The 12,467-nt window shown below is 41.0% G+C and overlaps 1 non-coding gene across 1 annotated transcript; it reads right to left on the minus strand.

Annotated features, from left to right (window-relative positions):
- Positions 1 to 269: 269 nt before the first annotated feature.
- LOC150007157 (small nucleolar RNA SNORA25) lies at positions 270 to 396 on the minus strand. Its single transcript, XR_016512175.1, has one exon. It is a non-coding gene; the product is annotated as a small nucleolar RNA SNORA25 (small nucleolar RNA).
- Positions 397 to 12,467: the final 12,071 nt, after the last annotated feature.

Consider the following 12,467-nt stretch of genomic DNA (forward strand, 5'->3'; position numbering starts at 1 on the left):
CCAAAAATGAGTTACAGACAGCCTCACACGAGGAAAACATTATAGCTGGTCAAACATCCATGTTAGCAAGATTTTTATTAATGCCCAACTACATGTTTGTTTGGGCTATGACAGGTAATAAACTGTACTATTTTAGTCTCTACCTTAATTAGTTCAAAACCTTATTATGAAAAGAGCAAACACACATATATTAACCAAGAACATAAGATTATTGGAGCTATATGTACATATATAAATGTACACTTTTAGTTTTATTTATTTTTTATTTATCTTATATCTTATCAAGAAAACATAGCACTATTGAGTGTCTATCACATCCTATGAAGAACTTTAATCTTAGGTCACAGCATTAAGAGCTCCTGGTTTTGGTCCCATAAGCTTTCTTTGAAATGACCTATAAATTAATATCTTTTCTAATGTGTACATACCTTTTAAAAATAATTTTTGCTCAATCTAGTTGTCATGTCAGTCAGTCCTATATAACAGGAATAGAGGTTATCATGTGATCATAAAATATTTGGACGCTAGCAACCTACAAGGATTAGGTAGACAAAGGACATCTACAAGATTCCAGAGCTCTAAGAGAGCTATTGTAAAATCTCACTGATTACCGATGGCTATTACAAAATCACATATAACTTGTGTTATATTTATATTGGACAGTGATGATCTAAACAAAGAAAATAAAAAAGGGTTAATAAAATGTTCCCTATAGGTTGGATGCTAACACTGTAGCAGAAAGAAAACCTAGTAGTTAAATACATTTAGTTTTAAATATCCAAGCTTCTAAAGTTGTTATGGTGGGGGAAGGGCTGGGTGAAAAAGGTGAAGGGATTCAGAAGTACTAATTGGTAGTTACAAAATAGTCAAGAAGATGTAAAGTACAGCATGGATAATATAGTCAATAATATTGTAATAACTATGCAGGGTACCATGTGGTACTGGAAATATGAAGGGGATCACTTTGTAAAGTATATGATTGTCTACCACTATGCTGTACACCTGAAACTAATACAAAATAATATCGAATGTGAACTGTAATTGAAAAAGAATTTTTAAAAAAGAATTTTTATGTTCACTGAAAAAAAGGTGAATCTAATCAAAATATGCTGCCATAATCTATCACTGTATATGTAGATACAGAAACTAATGCCTAGAAGTGAGGTGTCACCATAGCAAAAGACTAAAATAGTGGCATTGTCACAGATGTCAGGTGGCAGGCTGTGATGACAACAGAATTGTAGGCTAAATTATGACCCACCTTATGCAATGGCAAAACATTTGGTAGAATTATTGCCTGCAATAACTTAAGAGGCAAATATTGTACCTAGAAATACAAAAGTTCCAGAGGAAGAGACTAGAAAACAAAATGTTAGTTCTGTGTGTTGGATGCTATTGTCTCAATTTGGCAGGGTAATACATGAAACAGACAAGTTCAGGAAAGAGTTAGCAGGTTTGCAAACAAAAATGAGAGAATGAAGGGAGTCCAGAAATTCAGAGCCTTGCAAGATCAAAACAACAACAATTCCTATTCCCCAAAAGCAAAAGATTGAAAAAGCCTTTGAGGGAGAAATATCCAGTGAAATCTTCCCACCAAATAAATTTCCTGTGGGCAAGAATCAACATGAAGCATCCGATACATCCTTTTAATATAATAAAAGAACTCAGAATAAAGAGTGTAAGGGTATAGTTCTAGTCAACTACCACTAAACTGAGACAGAGAGTGAGTTATGGGAATGCAAAGCAAAGAAAGAGAGATATTCTGGGAATTATGCCACAAAGAGAACCAATTTAGACAAGAAGTTTACTAAGCTTTTGAAAGAGCTCTTGCAATTAATCACGAGCCAACCCTCAGCCCCCTAACCACCTAGTAGCAGGAACTAAGGCACCAAGGAAGGCATATTTTCCAACACTATTACAGATGCGGCAAAGAGATTATTGGGGCAAAATTACCTCCCAAGGGTTGGACCCAGAGATCCCAAAAAGTCCCTGGGAGTTGGACCACTCCTGAAAAGCAGAATCTGGGTCTCATCCAAGAACTTTCCCCATGCCCTGGCGATAGGATCCCCACAACGTCAGCCAAGTAGGATTTCAAAGTTGCCACAGGTCAGAACTACTATGCATCTTCCATTCCTTCTTTCTCCAAATGGAAGTATTTAGTGCCATTTTCCTGCTCTATTCTACCCATTCAGACCTTATGTGATGAACTACAGTATATCATTTAGAAACTTTAGACTTTGAGCTACATACTCTGATAGGATAGAACTTTTGGCTGCTCTCCCTTAGGAGAGGGTGAAGATATTATGTGTATAAGGACAGTGAACTACGTATTTGGTGAACAGAAGGGGTAGACATAGTGATCCCCAAACCGCTCTTCTTCTTTACTTCCAGGAATCTGGAGGATTATACTTCTTTGCCTCTTTGCTATGTGACCTGCTTTGGTCAAAGAAAAGTGAAGCGTTTCACTTCAAGGCAAAAAAATCTAAAATCCACTTGTCATTCTCCATGACCTCTCCTCCCCAGCCTCATGAATTATGGTAACATGTGGGGAAACGACAGCATAGTGAGAGGATCTGGATCTCGGGGTGAGCACCATGAGCAGAGCCTACCTGCTGACCTACACTGAACATGTGAGCATGGTCAAGAGACAAGCCTTAGTTCCGGTAAACCACTGCAATTTGGAGACTGTTACTGTGCCAGATCCTAGTTTAAACTGACTGCTAGAGACATTAAGTGACTTTACAAGCTTCTCTGTTTATTTTTACTTTTTACCAGAGCTCTGATTCCTCATTAAATAGCCAGTTAAACAATGTTATCCTATGTTTGGTTTGAAGGATATTTATAACGAATTAAATGCAAAAAATAAACAGATTATTATACACGATCTTATTCATTAAACCAAAGCTATTTGTATATACTTTATTGTAACCCCAGTGTTATCTCCAAATAATATTCAAACATTTCTAAGTTCCCTGAACAGTTATTTATGTTAAGGTCAGACCCTTCAGAGTAAAGGTTAACAACATCAAGTCAGAATGGCCTCAAAGTGTTATGGCTTTTATTCCCAACCTTCAAGCCCCTTGAAGCTCTTCTCACCCTCAAGCACAAATATTCTTAGGCCATTCAAACCTATTAAACACATCATTTATCTGCCTTTTTAGTCCCTAAGTCATTTAGAATGTCCACATCTCATTCCCTTTCAAAACTCCACCTCCCTGTCCCCTGTTGAAGAAACAAAAATGTGGGAACATGACAGCATCTGTCACTGTAAGACTACAGACCCCCACAAACTAAGTAAGGGATGGGGGGAAAGACTTAAGAAAGGAGTTTCCCCAGAGTGTCATGTGAGAATCCTGGGTGGAATAGGGTTGAGGTCCCTGGAGCAAGTTCCAGATCAAATGGGGGAACCCCTCAATTCTGAATCTATTCTATGGACCAGTGGAGGTTTTTGCACCAGAATTTTATCTTTGTTAACCAAGACACAATTTATTAAACTCCCTTGCTGTACCAGTCACGGTGTAGGTACTTGACATGGGTAAGAAAAAGAAAAAGAAAAATATTACCTAAAAGAGAGGAGGAAATGACAACGACAGTTTCATCCATCCAGGGGTGTCCGTGAACTTCATGTCAGACCAGGTGGCACTTCCGATTTCAGAACATTTACTTTGGTTCATTTTGGAAGCATACAGAACCCATTTCAGCGTACAGAGAGCAAAATTGCTGCACATAAAAGTAATAGAAATTTGAGTTTTCCCTGGAAAGAAGAGAAATGGAGAGAGATGCCACTAGAGCCCAAGCTGAGTTGGCAAGGAAACTTTTAAATCAGGAGCTTAAAATCAAATTGTTCCCGTGTCTACCTTGTGCTTTAATTCTCTTCCAATATTTCCGTGTCTAAGGGAAAATTGTTTACATACAAAACATTCATAATATCTACACAGCAGCAAAGTGACAGAGAGAGAGAACAGCAGCCTCAGGAGGGGAGGCAGCAAGAATGGGTCAAGGAAGAATTCGAAATGAGAAGACAAGCTCCGTCCCCCACCCTGGCCATCCAGGAGCATGTTACTCCTCAATTGGTTCCTGGGACCAGCAGCATCTAGCTTACTAGCACCTGGGAGCTTGTTTAAAATGTAGAATCTTAGACCCTGGCCTTAAACCTATTGAACCAGACTGCACGTTCACAAGATCCCCAAGTGATTCATATCACATGGAAGTCTGGGATGCACTACTTTGGGGACCATAAAAGGAAGGGCAAGACTGCCATAAAATTACAGTGAGGCTCATTAGAAGCATGACATTTTGTGAAACTGAGGACTTGTGAGTCAAGTATCCTTACAAGTGACTGGGATAAGCAAACAGGAGCCTTAAGTCTCACAGCTGCACTCCCTCATAGCTGAGAACCATACCTGTTCTACTCTGGAGGGTTCCTTGACAAGAGTGGGGATGAAGGGAGCAATCGGAAAGTGAGGTTGTTTCCGTGTCAAAATTCAGCAGCAGCTGATTTGGGTTGGCCTAACCGAGCTACCCACAGGTTAGCGGCAGGCAATTCAAGGTTTCATGCAGGCTTTCACTTACTCAGCAGCCAAGCTGATTTCCTGCATCAGGTGGATGGAATTAGTCAACATATTACCGTGTGCCAATGCCTGGGGAAAGCCCGTGTGAATGTCTGTCAAACACTGTCGAATTTTCCTGGCTTCCTCCCACCAAAACCTTTCTTGAGTTGGTCTCTGCCAGGTCATCCAGGAACTAGTGATCAACAATATTGGCTCCCGGGCTGTCCCCGCAGGGCAAAGTTCTAGGTGGTGAGCTGGGACAGCCAGTCTAGGCCCAGAAAGGGAACCTCACTCCATTTTTTGCCTCAAGATCAAATGACCGATTTCTTAGACATTGGCCCAAATCTAATGGGTGGCCCAGCCTAGTTTATTAAAGGAAGTCACCATGCCAGACCTTTCACATGAACTCATTTATCAGCTTCTGCTCCACCAAATGTTTTGTATTTCTGAGCCCCTGCCATCTCCAAGCCAGTTCCTTTTTTCTGGAATGGTCATTTCAGTTCTCTCTACCCATTCAGGCTCTACCCAAATGCCTGGCCACTTCCTTGAAACCCGTCTTTTCTGACCTGCCATGCACTGGTGTCTTGCCCTCTTCGAGCTCCACTAACTCTCATGGCACCTCATGTAGCAATTACTCTCCTTCTGTCCACTTGGATGACAATTTGTGTGTGCTTTTGCTGTTTAAGTTTTCAAGTGTTTATTCCTAATCTGCTCTTAGACAACTGCGACTTCTGGTCTTCTCTATGTTCCCACCACTCCCACTCCCACTCCCCACCACCCGCCCAGCAAATTATCCTACCTATAGCTGGTACTCAGGGAATAGTTATTCATTTAATTTGACTTAATTTGATATTGATCCTAGTTAATTTCTTCTTCCACCTGTTTTTTGCTAATAAGGGGATCAGAGTATGTCACCACAAAATACATCACTAGTGTTCATATTAAACAATAGGCTGAAAGCAATGAGAAACAGCAGACTCAGGAAAGGTTGCCCTCCCCGCATATAAAATCAGGGCATGAATTTCCCACTGTAAAGGTGTCCCCCTCTCCTGTATTAGAAAGAGAATGATGACTCAATCATAAGAGAGAGAGACACTCATCAATGGAGTGGGCACCAACTTGAATCTGCGTAACAAACCCTATTAAGTAACACTTAGCATCTATGAGTTTCCCCCACGTATTTCCTTTCCTACAACTTACTTCCGCTAGATGTCCAAAACCCTCTCTTTCCCTAGTCTTGTTAATTCTGAATGTTTATGTGGGGCAGTGGGGAGAGCACTGAGATAGCCACTCTTCTGAGAAATGTGTCACTTTCACTCCTACAGGGGACTGACTCAGAATGATAAATCTCAGGTTCTCCTAATTTTCATAGAAACACTGTAGAATAACAGTATGAAGTGGGTTTCCTGGGAGGGACAGTTCTTTGCAGAGGTGAGGTATTGAAGGATGTATGGAGAAGGGTGGAAGAGAAGAAAAATAAAGAGAAAGCAGTGAAGGAATGAGGGAAGGAAAAGGGGAACCTGAGAGAGCAAAGAGAGGTGTGCCCAGTTTATCAGAGTTCATTCCACTGTTCTCTCCCTGCAACTGACCCAGGCAGAAATCACAGGAAGGAGGTTGGGAAATGACATCAAGGAGATGGGGGAAGACCCTGAGAGGTTCATGACTGGCGGTGCAGACCCCAGCACTTAGAGAAAGCTTCCTGTGGAGTGCACACATTTATGTCCATTACGCAGGTTTTGTGCTGCGCAAATCACCCAGAGAAGAATGTCACAGCTGTTTTATCCCATGACATCTCACACCCTACAGATCCAGAGCACCCTTCACCTAGCACCCAACTTAGCCATTACGTAGGGCAGACTTCTCTTCCCCTTTGCTCCATCATAGATTTCAGGAGCTGCACAGGTCTTGAGAGATCATCTGGTTCAGCCCTCTCAGCTGATGACGGATGTTGGATGGCTTTCCTACAAGCAGCCCCTGGGGAGGAGCCCCGCCTGGAACCAGACCTTTTGACTCTCTCTAGTCTCCATCTGCACATAAAGGGGTTCCTCTCTCCAAGTCTTCCAGGGCCTTTTTTTTTCTTTAACAAAGTGATGCAAAGGGAGGAAAATTATTATAATACTAATAGCCCTACATGGTAAATCAAGCCATTCAGCTCACAGAACAGTTTCATAGACACTTGTATTTGATTCTCACAACAATCCCATGAGGAAAAAAATGACAAATCTCTCCATTTCACAGATTAAGAAATTGAAATTTAGAGACTACATGGAAACTGTATAAAGCCACAAGCTATTACATAGCAGAACTGAAGTTCAAACCCACAGCTTCTGACTCCAAGCCTAGAGAAGGAAAAATAGCTTTCCCCAATTGCAGGCTGAGGAATATTGGAAATGAAGATGCCCAGGACACAGTGGCAAGGTGACAGTTGTTGGAGGAATAGACTTAGAGAGTGAGCAACAGTTCTAAGTGGTATCTGCACTGGGGTCAGGACACCTGAGTGACTCTGCCTGTTCTCTGAAGATCATGAAAAATGAAACCAGTCTTTTTGTTCTTCTGAAGGATTTTTAGCCTTTTCACATTATCTTATACACATTTATCTATGTATCAACAAGATAAATGGAGACAAGATCTGACCAGATGGTTTCAATGAGCTCATAAGATACCTTACTCCGCCGACTTTTCACATCCAGCTCTCAAAGATTTCACAGCGGTGGAAACATGCCTGCCTGCACTTGCTATATGTTTACTACAGGAAGAATTTTTAAACCATTTCCATAACTCTGCAAGTACTGATGAAGGTATTGTGTGAGAAGTATGTGGTATGAGATCTTAAAAATAAACTTAAAATCTTAACCAGACTAAATCCAGAAGTTCTAAAAAGAAAGAGATGGGGCTAGAGATGATATCAAGTGTTAACGAGGATGTACAACAAAGGGCATCCTTTATATATACATATGGGAATATAATTTGGTAATTTAGTGAAGTACATCTAAAACATGAATAATGTTCATATTTTTGGTCTAGCAATCACACTTCTAGGAAATTATCCCAAGAAAATAAGGAGATACCAATTATATACCCGTATAAACAAATGTATTGGGGGGGGGGGATAAGGTATATTTTCTCTGGTAACCAGATTATTGGTATTTTATGGCTATTTTCTAGTGTTTCTATAATAAAAATATACTGTTCTATAATTAGAAAAAATTAATTTGAGTTGTTTTTCATTTTAAAAATTTAAACAGATTCCAGGAGGAGTGTTTCCCGGTAACTATGGTGCCCACCTTAGCACACATTTTGTGGGATGATAAGAAATAGTGAATACAAGTCATTGCCAAGTAAGCTTCTTGGCCTTTAGAGCGAATTGCTGAGATTATGCAGAGAGCATTACACACTGTGAAAGATCTTTGATTTCATCTCTGCACTCTGGCAACCACAGACCTTATCACCCAGATTTACTCATAGACGTAGCTCTGACCACCTCCAGTTCCCCAAACAATCTCAGCACTTTGAAGTCCTAAAAGGGAACAGCACAGTATGGTTAGAACAGGGTAGTTAATAATAGAGCCCTGAGTTTGAATCTAGAGGCCACCCCGACTAGCTATGAGACCCTAGATGATTTAACCTGACTCTATTTCCTCTTCTATAAAATTGGGAAGATAAAATCCACCTCATAAAATTATAGGAAAGATTAAATGAGATAATTTATATGATGCTTAGGACTTAAATGCTGACTACCAGCAGGACCGCACATGATCACCTGCCCAATCACTAGGTGCATGAAATTGTTTCTGGGAGTCAAAGTGTGCTTGGGAGCTTGGAACCTTTATACAACATCCCTATCTTAACTCAGATCTGTTTTATTTTTTATTGTCCATTAGAGTGAAATGTGACATCTGAATGTTTGCACTTCTTCTGCAGTATGGATTTTCAGAATTCCGACTTTAAGTTCAAAGACTGGGAAACATTCCGAGTCCCTAAACTCCTACACACTATTGTTCATTAATCTCAGTCTTAAATGCCTAACCTGTAACTTGCCAATAAAATGGCTATATTGTGAAGTGTCACTTTTAAAAAATAAATTATAGTAGTTATATTAGGGTGGTAAGATAATTTTGTTCTATATTTTCTAAACAGTCCATATTGTTTTATTAGACATAGCAATACTTTAAAAAATAGAACCTATGCACATAGTTAAATCTAACTTTAGGCTCTTATTGGATACACAGGGTGGGGCAAAAGTAGGTTTACAATTGTTTGTATGGAAAATAATACAATAATTAATAAATAATTAATGATACTCTGTTTCAGATCCTCACAACTATAAATCTAATTTTGCCCCACCCTGTTACCCAGCTTTATTATAGCTCATTCAGGCAGGGGTTCATCCACTTAAATGACTAGAATAGCAACACATACATGTAAGATGGATGAGCTGACCTTTCTATGCCAAGGTTAAACACTGGTACTTAAGGTAGGAAGGCTTAGCTTGCTACAAGAAGTACCTGCTTGAAGAATGGTTAATCTCAGCAGAAGCTAATATCCTCCTACAGGCCATAGGAAAATAGTCAGGATTTAATAGTAAAAATATTTAGAAAAAGAATTGAGAACCCTAATTCTCTCCCTTGAGGAAAAACTGAAGCTAATGAGCTAGAATTCATGCTGGTTAATAACGGAGCAGAAACCAGCCCTAATCACTGAAACCTGGAAAATAAAGTGAACCAAGCTTATAATCTTTTCTTTTAAGATTTTAGTTATTTATTTAGAGAGAAAGGAAAGGAGGGAGAAAGAGAGGGAGAGATATCAATGTGTGAAAGATATATCATCAGCTGCCTCTTGCACGCCCCTAACTGGGGACGTGGGCTGCAACCCAGGCATGTGCCCTGACTGGGAATTGAACCAGCAACCTTTGGGTTTGCAAGCCATCACTCAATCCACTGAGACACACCAGCCCGGGCCCAAGTTCATATTTCAGTGAACTCAAGAGGAGTTGAACAAAAATTAACGTTGTTCTAAAATTTTCCTGGGAATTCAATCTCTTGAGATAATTACAAACATCCTGAAGTTCCACCCACAAAATAGAGAAGCACAGTCATCAGTACCCTGAAAAAGGTATTTAACAAGATGATATACTAGGCTCATTCTGACCTGGCTAACATGTCTCACGGGCAGAACCGATTCTGGGTTTTCAGAGTCATATGCATTACCAGAAGGGACCTCAGAGATCATCTAGTTCAAACACTCCTTTTCCAGATAAAGAAACCAAGCACTTCCCTCTAAGGAAGTGGCTCACCCAGCCTGGCACGTTAACACAGCTGCACGCTGTCAGAGAAGGAACTCAGATGCAGCACCCTTGCTTCCCAGTGCAGACCTCATTTCCCTCTGCAAACTGTTGGCTCTCCAGAGATTTCCTGTGCAAACCCTGCGAAGTGCTTCACCCCTCCACGTCCCCACTTGTAATGCAGAAGGGTGCTACCTGGCTCCTGAGGGGAGGGGAGAGGAAGTTGCAGGGAAGGGGGGTACACACAGGACTGTTTTTAGGACTGCATAGCTGAGACAACCAGGACACAGGTGACTCTTGCACCTGACTTATTCCCTTTGAGTGGACGTCATCTCAGACAAAGTCTGGGATCATCAGGACAACGGGTGTGGTTTGAAAACTCAGGAAAATAAGCAGATATCCTATGGATTCTTGGGTTTCTGGGAGCTTTCTCAAAGCTCTTTATCTTCCTCCTCCATGTTGTCTCACTGACCCTATCTCACAGGGGTGCTATGAGGATTAAGGTGGCACTGCCCACGTGGGGCACATTTCAGGCCTTAGGAGAAGGCTGAAGAGCCCATTGCCAGGGGCTGGAAGTAAGGTTCCTCCATTGGGGAAGCGCTTCAGTCGGAGCCATGCTGATGGAGAACAGGAACGGTGGGGAAGGGAAGAGTTCGGGAACTCAACAAGGAAGAGACCACTTAAATGGTTTTAATCAAAGGATCAACTTTAAAAAAAAAACCTATCAAAACAAATCATTTTACTTTAGTGAAACTTGTAATTTGCAGTACTAACGAAAATATCAGGGAGTAGTTCCATGCCAGCGGGCACTTAACCATCTGCTCTGTTGTCTCACAAGCACCCCACAGGTGGTAATCATCCCATTCCACAGATAAAATAACCAGCAGCACAAATCTTAACCCAAGTTCTTTGGTCATAGAGGAGACAGTTCCAGTGACTTACCAAATCCTCTCTTGAAAACTATCCTTTCAATATTAATGCTTCATATAATCAGGAGAGTTAAGGAATAAGGTAGCAAAATTCTCCAAGGTACAACTTATTTCTCTAACCCGCCTCCACCACCACCACCCAATTATTTTAACTACTTCAGATGGCAGACCTACATGCAAACAGACTTTTCTATTGGAACAAAGCCCGTTTTGTTCCAATGAATCTGCATCATCACTGCAATCTCAGCCATGTGCCAACAGCAATGCCCTCTGGGGCCACGACCTGCAGGGAAGCCTTGGCCTGAGCAGCCTTTTCCAGGTTCCCACAGCAGGAATTGTGAGCTCTTGACAATAAACTATTCTTTAAGTGCTTACCAACTTTTTATTTTTTCCTAAATTGGTAAATGATACAAATTTTTAAAAACTCATTGCAGAGATTGAGTCCCTAACAGTAAGTTATTTTCATTAATATCTGTTGTGGCTGCCTAAAACAGTCTTCTGCCTTCTGTTCTTTAGTTTGCATGCAGAGAGATGAGCTGTCGGCAAGGTCAAGTCGGTATTACAGGTATTACCAAAATGCTAGGTGTGCCTGGTTATTCTGCCACTCTGTGCCCGTTTCCTCAGGAGTGGATAGAGGAAGGGTCCATCCTATTGACAAAATGTTTGGCCTTTTTGGAACAGATTACTTGAGAAGACCCCTGAACATCCCTAGCTTTTCTTTATGCCAGTACTCCATCAGTAGCTCCCACCCTCCTCCTGATTCTCTCCTGGCCCCTCAACTCCTCTAGCTCTTTATTTTGGGTGCCCTCATTCAGTATGCAGGGGTGGGCAGGAGGTTTAGTTGTGCATATGTGCAAGTTTGTTCTTGTATTATCATTGCATTATTTTCCATATGAACAACTGTAAACCTCTTGCGTACTTCTGTATACTTTCCATTTTTAGGATGCTGACACATTGGATATAAATATCCTCAGCCCGCAAGCCTTATGAGCAGTAAACCCTTTCTGCACCCACTGTTGCATCCAGTACGTCATACCCATCACCAGTGGTCAATGTCAAACTCCTTCCAATACTACTGCCCTCCCAGCTTTGGAACTATGCTCTCTAGATCACTCCCACTGAGCCTTGGACTTCACGTCTGCGAAAATAAATCACAAAGATGATTGGAACTCCCCAACAACTTTGTCTTTCCTTCAAAAAAAAAAAAAACTTATGACAGGAAAAAACAAAAAAGAAAAGGAAATCTTCTGCTTCACAGCTTCAGGGTGAGGGGCTCTTCCCAGCATAAAGGAAGGCCATCATTAACAAATGAACAAACAAGTGCTGGCGAGGATGTGGAGAAAAGGGAACCCTAGTGCACTGTTGGTGGGAATGCAGACTGGTGCTGACACTATGGAAAACAGTATGGAATTTCCTCAAAACACTAAAAATGGAACTGCCTTTTGATCCAGCAGTTCCACTGCTGGGATTATACCCAAAGAATCCTGAAACACCAATTCAGAAGAACCTATGCACCCCTATGTTCATAGCAGCACTGTTTACAATAGCCAAGTGCTGGAAACAGCCTAAGTGCCCATCACTGGATGAGTGGATCAAAAAACTGTGGTACATTTACACAATGGAATACTATGCAACAGAAAGAATGAACTCCCACCTTTTGCAACAGCATGGACGAAACTGGAGAGTATTATGCTAAATGAAATAAGC

Source organism: Furipterus horrens, unplaced genomic scaffold, assembly GCF_987537825.1.
Source record: "Furipterus horrens unplaced genomic scaffold, mFurHor1.1.pri manual_scaffold_6, whole genome shotgun sequence".
NCBI lineage: Eukaryota > Metazoa > Chordata > Mammalia > Chiroptera > Furipteridae > Furipterus > Furipterus horrens.